Source organism: Solanum verrucosum, unplaced genomic scaffold, assembly GCF_900185275.1.
Source record: "Solanum verrucosum unplaced genomic scaffold, falcon-dt-bn FXZP01000181.1, whole genome shotgun sequence".
NCBI classification, from domain to species: domain Eukaryota; kingdom Viridiplantae; phylum Streptophyta; class Magnoliopsida; order Solanales; family Solanaceae; genus Solanum; species Solanum verrucosum.
This window is the reverse complement of record NW_026020407.1, coordinates 1,038,470-1,061,979: the sequence shown is the minus strand read 5'-3', so window position 1 is coordinate 1,061,979 and position 23,510 is coordinate 1,038,470. Positions and strand designations below refer to the sequence as shown.

The following is a 23,510-nucleotide window of genomic DNA, read 5'->3' as shown; positions in this document are numbered from 1 at the left end:
TCTTTCAGTTTGATCTTAAAGTAGCAAACTCTTATTTATGTTTATTGTATTTTAGATCTTCAAAACGAATTAATAGTAAATTGATATTGGAATAGTCATATATTTAACCTGACAAACAACTATTAAAGTCAGCACGAAAATAACGAATTAAATATCTCATAAGATCACTCAATTTTAGAACTTTTTCTAGCAAAGTCATTGAACTTTGTTTTGTTTCAATAAAATCACTTAACTTTGGCTATTGTATCAATAAAATCACTAAACTATATTTTACATTAAAAAGTCTAATATGACAAATAAAATATTTGTTTTATGCCATATGATTATAAATTTCACAAATAAATAAAAATAATATAAAAAACTTATTAAGGAGTTTGAACTGACAAAAAATATTATAGATTTTAATTCATGTGGTAAGAAATTATTAGATTAAAATTGTTTTATATTTAAAACGAAGAGTTTTTCGACCATGTTCACGTTAATGTTGAAACTAACACACTTAAAAACTTAAAATTTGCAACAATTTCAACTGATACTATCAATAATTCCCCTGATTAATCACCAATCTACAACAATTGGTCCGGTTTTTTTCTTTCAGAAAATCCCCAATTATGTTATATATATATATATATATTTACTAATATAGTTTTTTCATAAAAGAAAATTTAATTTTCTTAAAATTTTATTTATTTATGGGGGTCTATAGTTATATATGGCATAAAAGATATTTTAATTATTAGGTTAGATTTTTTTTTAACGTAAATTTAGATGAGTGATTTTATTGATAAAAAATCCTAAGTTGAATGATTTTATTGATATAAATTAGACTTTGTTAGATAAAATTTTAAGTTGAGTGACCTTTTGAGATATTAACTTCCAGATTATATAACTGTAGTACTCACCTCTTTTAAGGCGATGAGGATGTATCGTGGCCTTAAAGCCAAAATCAATTTCCCGACATCAAATGAGGATAACCTAGAAAATGAGGAGCACAATCTTGAACTCACCCTTGCTCTATCAGGGAGAAAATGAAACTATATGACACATCAAGTATTGATTAATTTCCATTTTTTATTTTTAGAAGAACAAAAATAACAGGAATCCTAATTATTTCTTGTTCGTAATTGTATATATCATTTTTTTCCATTATAGAATTTAGTTGAATGAATTTTTATTTGGTTGCATTGTTTATTTTCCGTGTTAATCCCCTTTCGGTGTTCATCTTCTATTATATATTTCTTTTAATTAGTATAATCTTGATTCTTTAGAATAACTTCAAGAGGCTAATATCAATAGCTAGTGTGCATCTTGACCTATTTTTTATATTCCTTTGTATTTGTTGTTGTGCATTTTAATGGAATGTGATTGTTTTTAATTTGGGAGTAAATTTTGAGTTGTATTCAGATTCATATTGTCACTCCCCGAGTCTACACCCTAGACGTGACGGACACTGGAGAATCAATGTTGGTCTCGAAGCTAACCCTTGGTCTGGCTCATTACTTAGTGGAAGACTTACTGAAGAATATAGGAACTCAATTACTGCATTAACTCATAAGGTCTCAATAGAAGTCTAAAAGCATATAATGAAACATAAAAGATTTACTTCAAGTCTCAAAACATCATTAAGGAAGATAGGGAAAAGACTCTTCAAAACTTTTGTTTATGAAGCCTCTAAAATATTATGATGGAAGTCGGGACAAGACCCACGACATCCTAAATAAACTGAAGTCTAAATGTGAAGCCCTCCGAAAAGCAAGGAGGCTCAATAAAGCTAGCTGGAATGCGACTAGATCAACAGATAATCGGTCTATGATCCTGAATACCTGTATCTGCATCATCAAATGACGCAACCCAACTGGCGTTAGTACATTAAATGTACAAACACGTAAGGGGAACACTGAAACATTACATATAACTTGAACTAATAGAAAGGAAGACATAGTCACCTCGTCTGAACTCAACTCAACACAAGAATACTCAACTCAACTCATCTCAAGAATACTCAACTCCACCCTGTATAGATGCAACAATAAAAGATGCAAGATGTATAAAGCTTTTAAAACTGTTGATAACAACTCAATGTATATAAAAATACAATAATAAACATTTTACTCTTATTTGGGAGATTCTCTAACCGACAACCATCACTATGAGCAACGTGATGATGCATCGTCTCACCCACGATGCCAGAACTGTCATATACCTTGCCGGAGTATAGGACATCCTCAACTAAGTGGATCTACTAAGCTATGCTTAAAAGCAATAACGGATCATCTAAAAAGTATGATCCTTTACCCATATTAGCATACATGGTTTATGAGGATTTTGAGTTGTATGAACTCATCCCCCTATCGGTGCTCAATACTACTTCCAATAATATATATAACTCATGCTCATATGTTTAAAAACATAAATCCTCCTCAATATGAGATAACTACTCAATAGGTTCTCTTAAAAGAGACAAAACTTAAAACTCTTCATGAACTCGTTTAGAATTAAGGTTTCCTCTAATTTTAAATGTAAAAATATATATACTTAGGAATACTTAGTTCCCTTATAATTATTTTGAATAATGAAACTCAACTTTCCTCATCATATTCATTTACTCAAGTCTTAAAACAAGCTATAAATAATTGAATAAGACTTCTCAAAAGGACTTTCTCGAACTTTGCTCTTTATATTTACTTTGAATTTGAAATGTGAATTCAAAAGTTATGATTAGCATATGTAGGATCTCTCAATGATTAATGAAGAAGATAAGTAGTAATTAGAAGAGAGCAAAGAAACGATTCAAAGGAACACATAGGGGTTGAAAGACTGAGGTGGAAGGCGCCTAACGCCCTTGCACAATAGTGGCACACAGCGCCAGCCCTCAGTCGCTTGAGGTTGGTTTAGGGTGCACTGCAGGGGCAGGGCGCCAGCCCTTCTAGAGCTATGGGCGGGGGGGGGGGGGGGGGGACCCTAGCCATTTCCAAAAATGTTTTGACAAATTTTTCTTCTCAATTTTTGGTCCTAATTCACCTAGAATCGATTAATTTCTTTCGAACTCCCTTAGATTCATAAACCCAACACAATTCCTGGAAATCCCACTCAAATCACATTATGAACAACACTCAAACGGAAGACCCTCACCTCAAGAACTCAACAAAACTCATTGTTACATAATGAAGCACGAAAGCTCAAAAATTTCTCAAGAATTCAAATCAACCAACCTCAAGAATGAATTCATAGATAAAAATCACATGCTCCGGAGATGGTTGCGAATATGAGGAGCAGGATGAGTCCTTTTGTTGCTGGGCTGTCCCGTCTGTCAAGCAAAGAGGGAAAGACAGCTATGTTTATTGGGGACATTAATATAGCAAGGTTCATGATCTATGTGCAGCAAGTTGAGGAAGAGAAGCTGGAGGATAGAGAGGAGTCTAGAAACAAGAAAGTGAAGACAGGGAATGAGTCTAGGCAGTAGAAAAATAATGTGACCCGGTCTTCTTTCCAACAAAAGCAAAATAGACCTGCTCCATCATCTTCTAGTGCACCTGCACCAGAAACAAATGTGAATATAATGGTCAGAATTCATAGAATTTCAGAGCTAGACCTGCACAGTCTCAAGGTAGTGTGGCACAAGGAGGTAACTTGGGTCTCTCCAGTCTTATTTGTGAGGAAGAAGGATGGTTCCCTTAAGATTAGTATAGATTAGCGTCAGTTGAACAAGGTTACCATCAAGAATAAGTATCCTCCTTCGAGAATTGATGATTTTTTCGATCAGCTTCAGGGTGCTACTTGTTTGTCTATGATAACCTCATATCAGGAAACCATCAGTTAAGAGTAAAGGAATGTGATATTCCAAAGATAACATTCAGAACCCGTTATGGTCATTATGAGTTCTTAGTTATGTCCTTTGGTTTGACCAATGCGCCTGCAACATTCATGGACCTTATGAATAGAGAGTATTCAAGCCTTATTTAGATATGTTTGTTATCGTGTTCATTGATGACATACTAATCTATTCGAGGAATGAGGAAGATAATGCTAGTCAGCTCAAAATAGTTCTCTAGATTGTGTCTGGAGAGAGAATTAAAGTTGATACTCAGATTATAGAGGCAGTGCGAAATTTTCCTAGGCCCACATCTCCAACTGATATTAGGAGTTTCTTGGGGTTGGCTGGCTATTATAGAAGGTTCGTATAGGGATTCTCATCTATTTCGTCCCATTTGACCAAGTGAACTCAGAAAACAATGAAATTTTAATAGGCTGAAGCTTGTGAGAAAAACTTTCAGGAATTGAAAAAGAGGTTGACTACTGCCCAAGTATTGACCTTACCAGAAGGTACTCAAGGTTTTGTCGTATATTTTGATGTCTCTACAGTGGGTTGGGTTGTGTGTTAATGTAAAATGGCAAGGTTATATCTTATGCCTCTAGACATGTGACAGGTGAAAGTTAATGAGAAGAACTACCCAACATATGATCTAGAGTTAGCTGCCATAGTATTTGCTTTGAAAATATGGCGCCATTATCTTTGTGGTGTTCATGTAGATGTGTGCACCGATCACAAGAGCCTTCATTATGTGTTTACTCAGAAAGAGCTCAACCTCAGACAAATGAGGTGGTTAGAATTACTCAAGGATTATGACATGAGTATTCTTTACCACCCAGGTAAGTCTAATGTTGTTGTTGATGCCTTGAGCAGGTTATCTATGGGTAGTACCGCCCACTTTGAGTAAGATAAGAAAGAGCTAGTGAGAGATGTGCATAGATTTCCACGATTGGGAGTTCGACTAATGAATTCCATAGAAGGAGAAGTAGTGGTGATGAATGGGGTTGAATCATCATTAGTATCTGAAGTTAAAGAGAACCAAGACGAAGATCCTATTTTGCTTGAATTGAAGGCAAATGTTCATAAGCAAAAGTAATGACTTTTGAACAAGGGGGAGATGGTGTATTAAGGTATCAGGGTAGATTGTGTGTACCAAAGGTGAATGAAATCCAAGAGATGATTATGGAGGAAGCTCATAGTGTAACACCTTGTATTCAATGTGTACTAGTTCTATTTATTACGCTTAAAAACTTCCTTATGGTATAGTTATGGACTCGGTTTCCTATGCAACTAGTGACAATAGAATAGATTTAAAGTGAACTGTCCGTAGATTTTAATGTGACCCTATTAAGTTGAAGTCGATGGAAGTATTTAAACTTGAGATCATAAGTTGGTATTTGAGTCTAAAGTTTAAAGTGACATAGTGTATATAAGTTTTAAGTTAAGTTAAAGGTATTAAGGTCTAGAAATGGAATAAAATATTAAGGTGCTTGCTTGACTTCACTAAACTAGTAGATGACAAATAGGTGCATCACCTACTTTGACTTATTGACCAGCCCAAAGGACCAAGTAGGTGCATCACCTACTAGAACTCTTTTGACCATGTTATTGGGCCAAGTACACTACACCTACTTGCATTAATCTGGCCCAAGTTGAATAGAAGAATAAGGGGAAAATGGATATCCATGGCCCAATCTTTCCAAGCCCACAAGAAATAATTTGAATGAAAAAGTAGGTGCATCACCTACTTAAATGTGTGGCCTAAATTAAAGACACATGTTTGGCTGCAAAAGAATTACAAGAAAGGTGGCAAAAGGCCCAAGTGAAAAGTCCAAGTAGGTGGGTCACCTATTTGAAAAATTATGGCCCAAAATGAGTGTGAAATTCAGCCAAAGCAGGTCCCTTTAAAAGGGATTGATATTAGCTTTTTCCAACCATTTTTACTTTGCCAAAAATCTGATTTTTAGAGCTTTCTCTCTTCTCTCTCTTAGCTTCATACAACACCCATTAAATACCATTAGGGATCTTGAATATTAGGGAGTTCAAGCTATTGGAAGGTATAATTTAAGACAAGTGAAGGAGGACAACCTTTACCTTGAAGAATCCAAGTCTTAGCAAGTGATAGTTCTGTCCAGCAAGGTACATGTACTCAACTAGTAGATCACCCCAATAGAAGCACATGATACTCAGCGGTTGTTGGTGAGCTCCAGGTTGATTCGGGGCTTTGCCGAGTTTTTATTATGCGTATTTCATTGTGGTACAGTCATGGATTCCAGTGGGGGCTTTGTAGACATTGTAAATCTATCATCTGTATTCATAGTTTTACTTGTCACATATATCGGTTCAGCTAGTCAATATGTGTTGTATATGAAGCTTCTCATCAGTAAATGTATATGCATAGTAGTTTACTTTCTAATCACAGGTCACTTGTAAATCATGTGTTTGTATGGTACTTGTTAGCCTTACCTAGGGTTGGGGTATGACACATAGCTCCATTTATTCTATCCATCCAGGTTCCACAAATATGTATCGCGATTTGAGAGAAGTCTATTGGTGGAGTATTATGAAGAAGGGCATTGCATAGTTTGTTGCTAAGTGTCCGAATTGTCAACAAGTTAAAGTAGAGAATCTAAGGCCCGATGGTTTGGCTCCAATTATAGAACTTCCGGAATGGAAGTGGGAGATGATCAATATGGACTTCATCACTGGTTTACTAAGGTTTCGCAGAAAGCATGATTCGATTTGGGTGATTCTTGATAGAATGACCAAATCAGCCCACTTTTTACTGGTAAAGACTACCCATTCTGCAGAAGATTATGATAAGTTGTATATTCAAGAGGTGATAAGACTTCATGGTGGTTTCGGTCTCCATTATTTCAGATAGAGGTGCGCAATTTACTGCACAGTTTTGGAAGTCAATCCAAAAAGGCTTGGGTTCAAAGGTGAACTTAAGTACTGCCTTTCATTCTCAGAAAGATGGGCAAGCAGAGCGCACTATTCAGACCTTAGAGGACATGTTGAGGGCTTGTGTGATTGATTTCAAAGGTAATTGGGATGATCACCTACCTCTTATTGAATTTGCTTACTACAATATTTACCACTCTAGCATCCAAATGGCTCGTTATGAAGCTCTTTATGGAAGAAGATGCATATCTCCTATTAGGTGGTTTGAAGTTGGTGAAGCTGGGTTGGTAGGACCAGACTTGGTTCATCAAGTTATGGAGAAGGTGAAAGTCATTCAAGAGAGGTTGAAAGCGGCACAGATTTGTCAGAAATCCTACACCGATGTTAGGAGGAGGGAGACAGAGTTTGAAGTAGATGATTGGGTATACTTGAAAGTTTCACCCATAAAGGGTGTGATGAGATTTGGTAAGAAGGGAAAGGTTAATCCCCGGTATATTGACCCTTACAGAATATCCAAAAGGGTTGGTAATGTATCTTATGAGTTGGAGCTACCACAAGAGTTAGCCGCGATTTATCCGGTATTTCATATCTCCATGCTGAAGAAGTGCATGGGCGATCCTTCATTGATTATACCAACTGAAGATATTGGGATCAAGGATAGCTTATCTTATGAGGAGATTCCTGTTCAGATTCTAGATCGCCAAGTTCGCAAGTTGAGAACAAAAGAGGTAGCATCAGTCAAAGTTCTTTGTAGGAACCAATTTGTTGAGGAAGCTACTTTGGAAACTGAGGAAGATATGAAGAAGAGATATGGACATCTCTTTGAACCCTGAGAAGTTACAAATAAAAGTACTCACTCTCTTGTTAGTACTCCATAATTTATATACTTGATGTGTCAGATTTGCTTGATGGGTGTTTGAACTGAATGATTGATATTACACCCTTAGCCTAGTAAGAGTAATCTCATTCCAAGGGGGAGATATTGTAACACCTCATCTTTTGAAAGAACTAAAAAGAGTTAGAATTGGAAATAGTCATTTTAGGAAAGAATGAAAATCTGGAAATTTGTTAAGTTATGTTAAGTTTGAGTTTTGGGTCAACTTAAAATGACCATAACTCCTAGATAAAGATGAGTTAGGCGTGCTTCCAGATACCGTAGTAAATATCTTGGAATTATCTTTCCAACACCGCCGAGTTTGCACTATTCCGAGTTCGTATAAGTGAGATATGCCCATTTGAAGTTGGGCTGTTCAAATAAGGAAAGTCTAAACCGGATTTTGGAAGGGTAATCTAGTCTTTTCCTTACCCAATTATTTTAATTCGTTTTTAGAAGTTTATTTGGGGTCTAATCAGAATTATATCAGTTTAGAGAATTGGAAATTCACTCTAGGGCTTGGAGAAAAGAGAAAAGAGGAGAAAGGAGAAGAAAGTTCAAGATTCGTCGAATTCTTAGAGTTTTCCAAAAGTCTTTTACAAATGTTTTAACTTTGTTTTAAGACTTAAGCTTTAAGTTGACTAAAGAATAAGAGTAAAAGTTCATTTCTTCAAAGATTATACGGGAACTAATTATCCCCAAGAGTTGAAATGTTTTCATACTTAAGTAAGTAGGGAAACACCGATTTCCAAGAGAGCTTTTAAGCTAAGTTTTGAGTAATTATCTCAAACCAAAGAAACAGTTTTGTTTTAAAAACATATGAGCTAAGTACATTTTGGGATTAGTATTGAGCACCGATATGGGGACGCGATTTCGTAATAACTCAAGTCTCCAGAAACCATGTAGCCATCATGGGTAGAGAGGATCATACTTTTTAGATGAATCCTTAGTGCTTTTTAGCATAGACTAGTGGATCCACTTAGTTCAGGCGTTCTATATGACGGAAAAGTATAGGACAGTTCTGGCAGCGTGGGCAAGACGATGTATCACCACTTAGGCTCATAATGGTGGTTGTCGGTTAGAGAAACTCCACAGTATTATATTACTTTATTCTATGAGTAAGTTGAGTTGTTATTGCATTTCTTTAACAAATTGAGTCACTTCCTACTGTTTTAAAATCTTTCCATATATTGCATGTGTATTGTTTCTTTATATTGAGTTAAGTTATTCATGAGTTGAGTAAAGCCAAGGTAAGTGTTCCTTTCAGATTTTTTCAAGCTTGCATTATGTTTTAGTATTCCCCTAGCATACTCATATATTCAATGTACTGACGCCATTTGGCCTACATCGTTGTTATGACCAGAATCATCATCCAACGCCTCGTTCATCCAGTTGAACACTCAGAGTCAGTTGGTGAGCCTCCTTGCTATCCGGAGTACTCATTTTTATCATTTATTTTAGTCCTCTAGTTGTTAGGATGATCGGGGGGTCTTGTACCAACATCCCTCTTTGTTTTAGAGGCTTCACATAGACAGTCAAATAGTTAGTTATGAGTCATTTAGCTTTGTATTTAAGATGTTTTGCTATGAGAATTGAGTAGCCATTTTTGCTAGTTTGAATGTTTTCTTTAAAGACATTCTAAGTTATTTCATAAGTCCCTTATTTGAGGTATTTCTGATGTTTAAGTCTTCCGCTGAGTAAGTAAGTCAGGCCAAGGGTTCACTTGGGGCCAGCAATGGTTCTCGAGTGCCAGTCCTGCCCAGTGTGTAGGCTTGGGGTTGACATTATGAATCAATAAAATGAATAATGTGATATTCTTCTTTAATTTATATCAATATAAAGTATTTTTTTTTATAAATAATGGCCCATGTCCATGGGTATTTAAAATTCAATAAATGTGAAAAAAAGAAAGTTTAAAATAAAAATGCAATAAAATAATAACATAAAATGAGAATGAAACAAAAATATCTTGTGGGAAAGATAAACAAAAAGAAGGAAGATAGATTATATTTTCCTTACATATAATGTTATATAAATTATAATTTAGGATTTATTTTAATCAATTAAATCTTAGCCATTAAATTTAATTTATGTCATCTCTTAATAATCTAAACAAGAATTTGAGAGAAATAAAAATAATAGAACTTTGATTTAAAGCAAAACCCAAAGGTACAAGGTTACACCACATGTCGCCCTACTTATTTTAAAAAAAATTATTGTTTGACTAAAGATGATGTTGTAACTAAATTAATAAATTTCATTTTTAGCAATTTACTTACCTTTGAGTATTTTGTAATTGGTTATGAACTTAAAATTAATGAAAATATTATTTTTTGATATGCAAACTTAGTGGACATTAAGAAAATTTCCCTAGTCAAAATTCGTATAATCTTAGTTAACAATTCAACAATATTTTTCGAATATAATTAATAATTAGTTGACCAAATTAAATGTATCTCTGAGAAATGGCTATATAAACCACTCTCTCCCTTGTCTTTTAACTCACAGAGTCTTCTCTATATACAAAATATTCTTTTAGTTTTTTCAAATGGCAAAGAAAAAAAATGACGATGTAACGGCGACGGCGGTGGCTGCACCACCAAACGAGGTGCGGTATAAAGGTGTGAGAATGAGGCCACGGGGGACATATGGAGCTGAGATTACTAACCCCATCAAGAAGGTATGACTCTGACTTGGTACTTTCAAAACAGAGGAAGAAGCTGCAAGGGCCTTTGATACGGCGTCAAGGATGTATCACGGCCCTAAAGCCAAACTTAATTTCCTGACAACAAATGAGGATAACCTCGAAAATGCTAATAATATAGAAACTTATGTCTTCTTCGATGTATCCTTTTTTAGTGTTTTGTTTTTCTACATTGAATTATGATTCGGTGAATTTTTATGGTCCAACTTTTCGAGATTGTAATTTGTCTTTCAGTTTGATCTTCAAGTAGCAAACTCTTATTTATGTTTATTGAATTTTTCCAAATGAATTAACAGTATATTGATATTGGAATAGTCATATAGTTAACTAGACAAACAACTATTAAAGTCACCACGAAAATAGCGAATTAAATATCTCATAAGATCACTCAATTTTAGAAATTTATCTAGCAACGTCATTGAGCTTTGTTTTGTTTCAATAAAATCACTTAACTTTGGCTATTGTATCAATAAAATCACTAAACTAAATTTTACATTAAAAAATTTGATATGACATATAAAATATTTGTTTTATGCCATATGATTATAATTTCACAAATAAATAAAAATAATATAAAAAACTTATTAAGGAGTTTTAACGGACAAAAATTATTATAGATTTTAATTCATATGGTAAGAAATTAACAGATGAAAATTGTTTTATATTTAAAACGAATAGTTTTTCGACCCTGTTCACGTTATTGGTGAAACTAACGCAATTAAAAACGTAAAATTTGCAACAATTTCAACTGATAATATCAATAATTCCCCTGATTAATCACCAATCTACAACAATTGGTCACTTTTTTTTCATTCAGAAAATCACCTATTATGATATATATATATATATATATATATATATAATATTTATTTTACAAATATAGTTTTTTCGTAAAAGAAAATTTAATTTTCTTAAAATTTTATTTATTTATGGGGTCTATAGTTATATATGGCATAAAAAGATATTTTAATTATTAGGTTAGATTTTATTTTTAACGTAAATTTTGATGAGTGATTTTATTGATAAAACAACCTAAGTTGAATAATTCTATCGATATAAAACAAAGTTTGACGACTTTGTTAGATAATTTTTTAAGTCGAGTGACCTTTTGAGATATTAACTTAGAGACTATATAACTATAGTACTCAGAGCTATGGATAATAAGAAACACGGTAAGAAACATACGAGTAAAAAATTAAGAAAAATAAGAAGAAAATTAAACAAATTATAACCGGAATATAAACAACTTAATATCACAAAGACTGATAACGAAAAATTAGATCAATTAATAGATAATATATCTAAAATAGAATAAAAATATATTCAATATTTAAAAATACAATGAATAACGAGAATAACGAATAAGAAAAAAATCATAAATAGTAAAGTTAGTTTTATTAATTTACCCTTCAAGAAACTTGCTTGAAACTTTACAAACTTACTTACCCTTTCAAAAAGAATTAATTGTCTGAGTAAAGTAGGGGGAATGTAATCAATTTGTCACGATCCAGACCATCGTGATTGGCACCACACTAACCCTCCGGTGGGAGAACCATTTATACAAATTAACTAACCAACTTAATCAAAAATACTAAGGCATGTAAGTTATGGAAGCAAATTAAATGCTAAGGAAAGAAATAGAGTTCCCATAAACTCCAAACAAAAGTCTAACAATAAAACTAATATTGCGGAAGTAATGCCTAGAACCTGAAAGTTAATGTACCAAAACCCTATTAATGAATCAAAAGTCTAAACAAGAAGGGTTACAACACCACGCTAATGAACTAATAACTAACTACAAGTCGAAGTCCGAAATGTCAACATAGACAGAAAGAAAACTCATGGCAGCCTAGAAGAACTGGCTCACCCTTGAATTCGATCGACGATCACTGATCTTCTAAACGAGGTATGTCAATAGCCGTCTGAAGATGCCCTGTACTCAACAAAGAAAGAACAAGTGAAGTATCGCTACGCAACCACAGTGTACTGGTAGAATCACATAGCTATCCCACTAAGTGCAACATATATAAGTCATACAACATAATAACAACATGCATACACCGAACATATACAATATCATCATTATTTACGAACAACATACAATATCACATTTCTCAAGATTCCCTATTACATCACGTCATTGGTCCTCTCATGGAACCCAAACCCAAACAGTTAACATATCGAAATGTGGTACCCGATCCAAAATTTATGTCGGAACATGGCAACTGATCCCATAATTATGCCGGAACGTGTCAACCAATCCAAGTTAGCGTGTTGGAACGCAACACCCAATCCATTCAACATGCCACAATCACAACCACAAGTATATTCTCAAGTTCATACAATCAAGTCATGATTCATGGCATTCATCATTCATCTATCTCATTTACAACAAGTGTGATCAATAATGCAACATTCGCATACATACACATATTATAATGAAGCAAGAACAAACATATATCACACAATCATGAAATCACAACCATCACATACCTCGAAACAAGCTTGAATCCCCTAAGAAACTTGTTTCTCCCGTTTCCAAATTCGTTCCATTTGTTCTTGGTCTACAAACGATCAATATAACACGGGAATCAATAAACAATAACTAATTACCTGAACTAGTAACAATTATATCAACCATAGATCATGCCCATGATACCCATACCCAGATTAGGGCTTTCTTCACCAAAATTTCTAGATCAAAACCCTTCCCCATCGATAATTACCCATTAGATTACGTTCTATGGATTGAAAAACGGATTTGGTGAGTTAAAATCTTACCTTTAGCGTCAAGAATGGTTAAAATTGTCAAGAAAACCCTTGGGTTCGTTCCTTAGCTCTCAAGTTTGAAAAATCCAGAATAAAACGTTTTTGGGGTTTATTTCCTACTTTAAGTCGCGTCTGCCCCGCCATGGTGGCACCCACCCCGCTACAGCGGCCCCGCCCTGGTGATAGAAATCCTGCCTCAGCGGCTTGCACGGAAACATTAAGCTGTTTTAAAATTTTCAAACTCCCATTTTACAACACACCTTTAACCAAAGACACTTTGAAACTACCCGTTCACACTAAGATCAATTTCGGGAGTTCTAGTCACCCGAATTCAATTCCATAAAGTCGTACGGGTTCCTTAACTACTTATCTATTTGCTCATGTGATCAAATTCATAATTTGATCACCCAATTGTTACTAGATTTCCATAGACTTTAATGACTCTGATTTTATCAAAATCTGGACTAGGTTGGGAAATTTCAAGTTACTACGAAAAAATTTTACGACCCAAAATTTTTCCCAGTTGGCTTTTCTATAGCGACGGAACCTGGTTGTTACAATAGATACCAATTTACCCATCACTCGTCCCCGAGTGACAAACTTAGGAAAAATAGGCTAAAGAAGGAATGGAGTAGTACCTGAATTGACAAACAATTGGGGATACTTGTCTCGCATGTCCTTCTCGATCTCCCAAGTAGCTTCCTCAACTGGACGATGCTTCCATTGAACTTTTACGGACTTAATATCCTTGGTTCTCAGCTTTCGGACATCACGATTAGGAATTGCAATCGGTTCCTCCTCATATTAGAGGTCTTTGTCTAACACAATTGAGTCCCACTTAATGATATAATTCTCGTCACCATGATATCTCTTCAGCATGGACACACGAACTATCGGATGAACTCCCGATATGTTAGGAGGTAAAGCCAATCTATATGCTAGCGGTCCTACACATTCAAGAACCTTAAAGGGACCAATGTATCATAGACTTAGTTTACCATTCATGCCAAATCTTATCACCCCTTTCATGGGTGATACCTTAAGAAGCACATTCTCCTCGGTTTGAAATGTCATGTCTCTTACCTTATGATCCGCATACTTCTTTTGTCTACTCTGGGCTGCTAAGAGCTTAGCTTGAATATTCCTCACTTTATCTTGAGCATCCTTCACTAAATCAACCCCTAATGGTTTCACATCTCCAGCCTGGAACCATCCTATGGGTTATCTACATCCTCTCCCATATAATGCCTCAAATGGTGCCATATCAATGCTGGAGTGATAACTATTATTGTAAGAGAACTCACACAAAGGTAAGAACTTATCAACATGTTTTCCAAAATCAATCACACATACCCTCACCATGTCTTCCAACACTTGAATAGTCCTCTTGGACTGCCCGTCCGTCTGTGGATGGAAAGTGGTACTAAAAGTGAGTTGTGTGCCTAATTCATCATGTAATTTCCTCTAAAACTTGGAGGTAAACTGAGTACCACGATCTCAGATGATAGAAAGGGACGGCCCATGCAACCTCACTACCTCTTTCACATAAACCTTAGCCAATTGTTCAGCATTATAATCTATTCTTACAGGAATAAAATGGGCTGACTTAGTCAATCTATCAACCACTACCCAAATAGAATCAAACTTCCCCAAAAAGGTTGCAGGCCTTTAGGGCTGATATTTCACTTGTTGGTAATTTTGACACTTAGCCACAAACTCCGCTATATCCTTCTTCATGTCTGGGCACCAATAAATTTGCTTCAAATCTTGGTACATCTTGGTCACACTTGAATGAATGAAATATCGCGAACCATAGGACTCTTTCAACAACTTTTTGAATCAAGTCATCAACTCGAGGGACCCAAATTCTTCCTTTAAAACTAAGGACACCTTTCGCATCAAGAGTGGTCGTTTGTGCCTTACCCATCAGAGTCTTCTTCTTAAGTTCACTCAAAGTTTCATCCTCAAATTGTTTGGCCTTGATCTCTTCAATGAATGTGGCCCTAACTTCAATGCTAGCTAACACCCCACCTTTTTGTGAGATGCCCAATTGCATGAGTTTAGACTCCAAGGTCTGAATTTCCTTAGCCAAAGGTAGTCTTGTTACACTCAAGCAAGCTAAACTACTTATACTTACCGCCTTTTGACTCAAAGCGTCTTCCACTACATTAGCCTTACCCGAATGATATTGAATTGTTTATAATCTTTAAGTAACTCCATCCACCTTCGTTGTCTCAAATTTAGATTCTTTTGAGTGAACACATGCTGCAAACTACGATGATCAGTAAACACTTCACACTTGACACCATAGAGGTAATGCCGCCAGATCTTAAGAGCAAACAATACTGCTGCCAATTCTAAATCATGTGTTGGATAATTCTTCTCATGCACTTTCAATTAACGCGATGCATAAGCTATGAAATTCTTATCATGCATCAACACGGCACCCAAACTAGAATGTGAAGCATCACAATAAATAATAAAATCTTTACCTTCAACCGGTAATGCTAGAATAGGCACGGCGGTCAAGAGAGTCTTGAGTTTTTGGAAGCTCTCCTCACATTTTTCAGTCCATTCAAATGGTATCTCCTTTTTGGTCAAATTAGTCAAGTGAGTGGTAATAAAAGTAAAGTTCTTCAAAAATTCACGATAGTAGCTAGCGAGCCCCACAAAACTCCTAACTTCCATTACAGAGCTAGGCCGAACCCAATTCTTAACTGCCTCAATCTTTTGGGGATCTACTATTACCCCTTCTTTTAAAACTACATGTCCCAAAATGCATCCGAAGTCAACCAAAATTCACACATAGAAAATTTAGCATACAACCTTTGTTTCCCAAGAACAACTAGAACAATACGAAGATGGTCGACATTCTCTTCCTCACTTTTCAAATAGACTAAATATCATCAATAAAGACTATGATGAATGAATCAATAAATGGCTTGAACATCACATTCATTAAACTCATAAAAGTTGCAGGCGCATTAGTCAAACCAAATGACATAACTAAAAACTAGTAGTGCCCATAGTGGGTTCTAAACGCTGTCTTGCCCACATCCTCAAGCCTAATCTTTAACTGATGATAACCAGACCTTAGATCAACCTTGGAGAAAATTGATGTAACTTGCAATTGGTCAAAAAGATCATATATTTGAGGCAAGGGATACTTATTTCGAATGGTGACCCTATTCAATTGCTGGTAATCTATACACATTCTCATACTACCATCATTTTTTTTAACAAACAAAACTGGAGCACCCCATGGGGAAGCACTAGGACGAATAAATCCCTTATCAAGAAGCTTCTGGATTTAAGACTTAAGCTCTCTTAATTCTGCCGGAGTCATGCGATATGGACGAATAGAAATGGGACGAGTACCAGGTTCCAAATCAATGTCGAAATATATATCTCTATCCAGAGGCATACCAGGCAAATCATTAGGAAACACATATCTAAATTCTGACACCACAAGAATAGACTCAATAGATGGAGTCTCAACCTCAACATCCCTAAAATGAGCCAAATAAGCCAAACAACCCTGCCCTGCCAGTTTTATAGCTCGAATGGAGGATATGATCTTAGAGCTTAGGCTTGTACACCCCTTCCCACTCTAACTTTTCCCTACCTGGAGTTTCTACAGTTACAGACTTAGTATTGCAATTAAGCACAACATAATAGGGGGACAACCAAGTCATGCCTAAGATTATATCAAAGTCAATCATATCCAAAATCACCAAATCTGCCCAAGTTTGATAACCCATAGACAAAATATGACAAGCACGATAGATATGGGTGACTATGATAGACTTCCCAACTGAGTAGAAACATGGATGTATGCATCAAATATATCACAAATTATAGAAAATGTTGTGAAAAATCGCACAAACACATAAGAATAAGTAGAACCCGGATCAAATAACACATTAGACATCCGGTCACATACAAGAATAGTATATGTGCTCACTGCATCAGACGCCTCTCCCTCATTCTTACCCGGAAAGGCATAACACTGAGCCCTATCATCATGACGGGCGACTTCTCTGTTTGGTTGCACTGTACCTCTTCCTGCATTACCATTTCCTCTACCCCTACGGCCTCACTGATTTCCTTCTCACCCACTTTGTGGACGCCCTCGACCATTATTACCATTCCACGCAGGTACCACTACTCTAGATAGCTACTGTGCGGAATCCAACACTCGTGGGTGGGGAGAATCTCTCCTCATATTCCCAGGTTCTCCACAATTGTAGCAAGTACGATAAAAAGATGGTCTGTAGCCTGTCGAAGGCGCGACTTCCTGGCCATCCTAAATCAAATTATGAGGTAGAGTTCTCGAGTAATTACCTATAGATGCGAGCATGATGAGCTGAATTGGCCTGGCTACAAGTGTTGGCCTCCCTGAACCTCTGGAATACGATCCCTAAAAGTTGTCTGAATTTTTGGCTTTCTTGGCCAATGCCTTGAACTGACCGTCTCGCCTCACCCCCTCCACTTTCTTAACAAAGTTTGTTATCTCATTAAAGCTCCTCCCTGCAGAGGTCATATGAATAGATAATACTTGCAACTCAGAATTTAGTCCCTTAATAAATAAACGGATCCTTTCTTCCTTCGTAGTCACCAACTGCGTAGCATATCTAGACAAAGCATGAAACTTGGCCTCATAAGCAGTCGTAGACATACCACCTTGCTCCAAAGCCATGAACTCATCCTTCTTACGATCTCTCAAAGTCCTAGGGACATATTTCTCTAAGAAAAGGGCATGAAACTAGGTCCAAGTAAAATGAGGTAAAATTGAAGATCTGCATTCCATATAAACTCTCCACCACTGCTTTGCCTCACCTTGAAGCTGAAAAGTCACGAACTCAACCCCATGTTGATGGACAATTACAAACTTATAAAGACTCTCATAACAATCTAGGATGAACTCGTATGCATCCTCATTGTCAGAACCATGGAAGACAGGTGTTTTCAACTTTAAAAACATGGTCAACATCTCATGCTCATTACCAGTCATAACCGGCCCAATAAAGGATGGAAGAAAGAATCATTACCTCCAGTTCCACCCACCTTAGGGACAGTGATAGCAATGGGAGGATTGGCGGGGGCTTGAGTTGCTTGAACAGAAGGAAGCACTCCAGGACCAACCAACCCTTTCAAGAATGATATGATATATTGGCCTAACACTGGGTCTATGGGAGGAATACCTCTAGTCTCAGCCTTCATGTCTTCCTCTTGTCCAACCTCCTCAACATTTTTAAACTCAACATTCTCCTCTGTCTCTTCATGATGTACGGGAGGGGCCTCATTTTGGGGAGAATTTTCAATCGGTACCCCATCTCTAGTAGGCATGTAACGACCCAAAAATGGACGTGATGACACTCATCTTATCCCACTAATATAAGTCAGCCTAAAACTCAACTATTACAATAAAATGCAGAAATTTTTATAATCAACTCAAAAATACCCCAAAAATCTGGTTGTCATGTGTACAAGCCTCTAATGTGTTATAATAAAATTGAAAGAACATACAAGTTTCAAATGACATTGTTTCTAGAATAGAACAAGATCATAATTAAGGAGAAAGAATGTCCACTGAAATGACAAGAAGCTACCTCACAAACCTCCACAAGAAGCCTTAGACAAGGAGAAGAGAAAATATCACAAAAGTTCGGGCTAGTAACTTACAAAAAAATGTAGTAGCAAGTGTTGAGTACTAAACCACACGGTACTCAACAAGTAAACCTCTAAACACAAGCTAAGAGGATAGAATACGGGTACTCCTTACACCCCAACCAAACCTCCACAGTTACAACCTGCATAAAACCATCCCAACCTAACAGTTCACAATTTACAAGCACACATCTCAACAAACAACATTCTAACAATCACATATTCTCAACAACAAGCTCAATATTCATCAATTACAACCTCCACAACTATAACCTGCATAAAACCAACCCAACCTAATAGTTCATAATTCACATAGCACACAGCTCAACAACAACACTCTAACAATTACATATCCTCAATAACAAGCTCAATATTCATCAATCTAAGTTCCACAGAAAGGCACTCACAAGATCAACAAAACACAATATCAAGTTCACTAATGATAAATATGTTCAATGCAATGGAATGCAGTGTCAAGTATAGTGAAAGTATAGTGATGCATGTCTGACCTAGTGATGCACACCCGCTGTCTCTCAGTCCACCAATAAGCCACCAACTAAAATTAATTATTTAAAATCAACCGTCAACTAAATAATTGTAATTAACAAATAGATCAAATATTTCCAAAAACAATTTTTCAGGTCATTTAAATAATATAATATAGTTTTAGTGGTATAATGTAATGTATGATTTAATTGGCCAATTAGTATGTGGTGTTGATGAGTAGCAATATAAAATTCTCTTTCTGTCACTACCTAGGTTCGACTCTTTACGCATTATTTTACTATAACATGATAATTTCAAGTTTTGATATGTTGTGGTAGGTAATTGAATATCGGGTGTCTTATATTATTTTACTACTATTAAATTTATTACATCCGATATAATTGGAACTCAACCCTATGCTTGAAATTTGAAAAATATGAGAGTTGTTGGGTTAATTGACATCAAGATTAGAAACTTGATTATAGATTTGGGTGACGTTTTTGTCCAGGATAGACATATATTAAAATAGGTGTGTTAGTTTCGAAAGCTTATTGTGATTATTTATGTGAATAGATTGCATTGATTTGGAAGTCCAACGAAAGGGGAAGACTCAAGTTCCGGAGTGATTGTTCAATTATTTGAGGCAAGTGGATTTCTAAACCCTTGTTAAGTATATGGAATTTGTGTTTTTCCTTTTAATATGTGTTTGGGGGTAATGAGACTTAGTGATGGTTGACTTGTCCACATGGACTAATTCTAATGATGAAAAAGGGATAATAAAAGGCAATGTGATTAATTGTTTGTGTGTGATGTGTTGAGAATGGTTTGAAAGGCTTGTTGAATCATTGTTGATGTTTTATCATAATTGTATTATTGTGAATTGTGCAATGTTATGAAAATGGTCATCTCCTTATTATTTGTGTGAACATATCATTTGCATTGTTTTGAGACATGGTTGTGACAAGTGTTATGTGAATTGAGAAAGAACAAGAAATTAAAGAGGATGTACCATTTTGAGGGACGTATCGTGCGCCATGATGGATACTATATTTCTAGGGATGTATCACATGCCACGTTGGTTACTATTATCGAGGGTCGTATTGCACACCGCGATGGATGCATAGACAGATATGTCCCCCCATGGGTCCCGGACTCAGAGACAGCGGGTGTGTATCACTAGGTTAGACATGCATCACTATACTTGACATTTCATTCCATTCCATTGCATATATTTATCATTAGTGAACTTGATATTGTGTTTTGCTAATCCTGTGAGTGCCTTTATGTGGAACTTTGATTAATAAATATTGAGCTTGTAGTTGAGGATATGTAATTGTTAGAGTGTTGATGTTGAGTTGTGTGCTATGTGAATTATAAATTGTTAGGTTAGATTGGTTTTAAGCAGGTTGTAATTGTGGAGGTTGTAATTGATGAATATTGAGTTTGTTGTTGAGAATATGTGATTGTTAGAATGTTGTTTGTTGAGATATGTTCTTGTAAATTGTGTGCTGTTAAGTTGGGCTGGTTTTATGCAGGTTGTAACTGTGGAGGTTCGGTTGTGGTGTAAGGAGTACTCGTATTCTATCCCCTTAGCTTGTTTTTAGAGGTTTACTTGTTGAGTACCGTGTAATTAGGACTCACCCTTTACTACTACATTTTTTTGTAGGTTACTAGCCCAGACCTCTGTGATATTTTCTCTTCTCCTTGTCTGAGGCTTCTTGTGGAGGATTGTCAGGTAGCTGCTTGTCATTTCAGCAGACCTTCTTTCTCATTAATTATGATCTTGTTCTATTCTATAAACAATGTCATTTGAAACTTGTATTTTCTTTCAATTTTATTATAACACATTCGAGGCTTGTACATGTGACAACCAGATTTTTGGGGTATTTTTGAGTTGATTATAAAAATTTTCGCATTTTATTGTAATGGTTGAGTTTTAGGTTGACTTGTCTTGGTGGGATAAGACGAGTGTCATCATGTCCATTTTTGGGACGTGTCAAAGAGCCACTCTTCCCCAGCCTCTACCCCTAGATCTTCCTTTACCCTGCCTCAACCATGAACTCTCGCTGGAGATTCATCAGCTGGAGCATTGACGGGAGCTACGGGCCTGATGCCGTTGAATGTAGTGTTAATCATATGCGGACGGAAGAGTGAATGAGGTTAGATACCAATTCAAATCGACAGATACCAATTGGAATCAAGTTATAGTACGAAAGGAGATATGAAAACACAAAGAAATTTCCTAAAGTCCTATAGCATCTCGAAGAAATGTACAGACGTCTACGTGTACCATTTTACAAGACTCTACTAGTGTCATTTTGGTAGATCGAAATCAAAGAACCTAAGCTCTGATACCAATTTTATGACGACCCAGACCATCGTGATTGGCACCCACACTAACCCTCCAGTGGGAGAACCATTTTTACTAATTAACTAACCAACTTAATAAAAAATACTAAGGTATTTAAGTTACGGAAACACGTTAAATGCTAAGGAAAGAAATAAAGTTCCCATAAACTCCAAACAAAAGTCTAACAATAAAACTAACATTGCAGAAGTAATACCTAGAACCTGAAAGTCAATGTACCAAAACTCTATTAATGAACCAAAAGTCTAAACAAAAAGGGTTACAACCCCAAGCTAATGAACTAATAACTAACTAGTAGTCCAAGTCCAAAATGTAGACATAAAGAGAAAGAGAACTCATGGCAGCCTGGAAGAACTGACTCACCCTTGAATTCGATCGACGATCACTGATCTTCTAAACGAGGTCTGTCAATAGCCACTTGAAGATGCTCTATACTCAACAAAGAAAGAGCAAGTGCAATATCACTACGCAACCACAATGTACTAGTACGATCACACGGCTATCCCACTAAGTGCAACATATATAAGTCATACAACATATTAACAACATGGATACACTGAGCATATACAATATCATCATTATTTACGAACAACGTACAATATCACATTTCTCTAGATTCACAATTACATCACGTCATTGGTCCTCTCATGGACCCCAAATACAAACAATTAGCACAACAGAACGTGGTACCCCGATCCAATGTTTATGCCGAAACGTGGCAACTGATCCCATAATTATGCCGAAACATGGCAACCGATCCAAGTTAGTGTGTCGAAACGCAACACCCGATCCATTCAACAATCCATAATCACAACCACAAGTATATCTCAAGTTCATGCAATCAAGTCATGATTCATGGCATTCATCATTCATCTATCTCATTTACAACAAGTGTGATCAATAATGTAACATTTGCATACATACACGTATTATGATGAAGCAAGAACAAACATAGATCTCAGAATCATGAAATCAAAATGATCACCTACCTCACAACAAGCTTGAATCCCCTAACAAACTTTATTCTTCCCTTTTCGGTTTCCTTCCGTTTGTTCTTGGTCTACAAACAATCAATACAACACGGGAATCAATAAACAATAACTAATAACCCAAACTAGTAACAAATCTATCAACCCTAGATCATACCCATGATCCCCATACCCAGATTAGGGCTTTCTTCACCAAAATTTCCAGATCAAAACCCTTCCCCATCAATAATTACCCATTAGATTACGTTATATGAATCAAAAAATGGACTCGGGGAGTTAAAATCATACCTTTAGCCTCAAGAATTCTGAAAAACCATCAAGAAAACCCATGGGTTCGTTCCTTAGCTCTTAAGTTTGAAAATTGCAGAATAAAATATTTTTGGGGTTTATTTCTGACTTTAAGTCACGTCTGCCCCACCACAGCGGCACCAACCCTGCTACAACGGCCCCGCCCTGGCCACATAAATCCCACCTAAGTGGCTTTACACGGTAACAGTGAGCTATTTTATGAATTTTAAACCCCTATTTCACAGCAGACCTTTAACCAACGATACTCAGAAACTACCCGTTCACAACTTATCTATCTACTCATGTGATCAAATTCATAATTTGTAAAGACCTGACTTTCGTCGTTATGGAAAAGCCAATGGGGGGAAATTTGGGACTGGAACACTTTTTCATGGTATCTTGAAATTTCCAAACCTAGTCCAAATTTAGATGAAATTGGAGTCTTTACGGTGTAGGTAAATCTGGTAACAAATTAGAGATATATTAATGAATTTGATTACATGAGTGGATAGTTAAGATGTTAAGGATCCCGTACGACTTTGCGGAACTGAATTCGGGTGAGTAGAACTCCTAAAATCGATCTTAGCACTAAGAGAATTTTTTTGAGCGTCGTTGGTTGGAGGTGTATTGTGAAATCAAGATTTCGG

At 36.0% G+C, this 23,510-nt stretch overlaps 1 pseudogene; it reads right to left on the bottom strand.

The window, feature by feature from the left end:
• Positions 1 to 3,524: 3,524 nt before the first annotated feature.
• Positions 3,525 to 22,798, bottom strand: LOC125840554 (uncharacterized; annotated as a pseudogene).
• Positions 22,799 to 23,510: the final 712 nt, after the last annotated feature.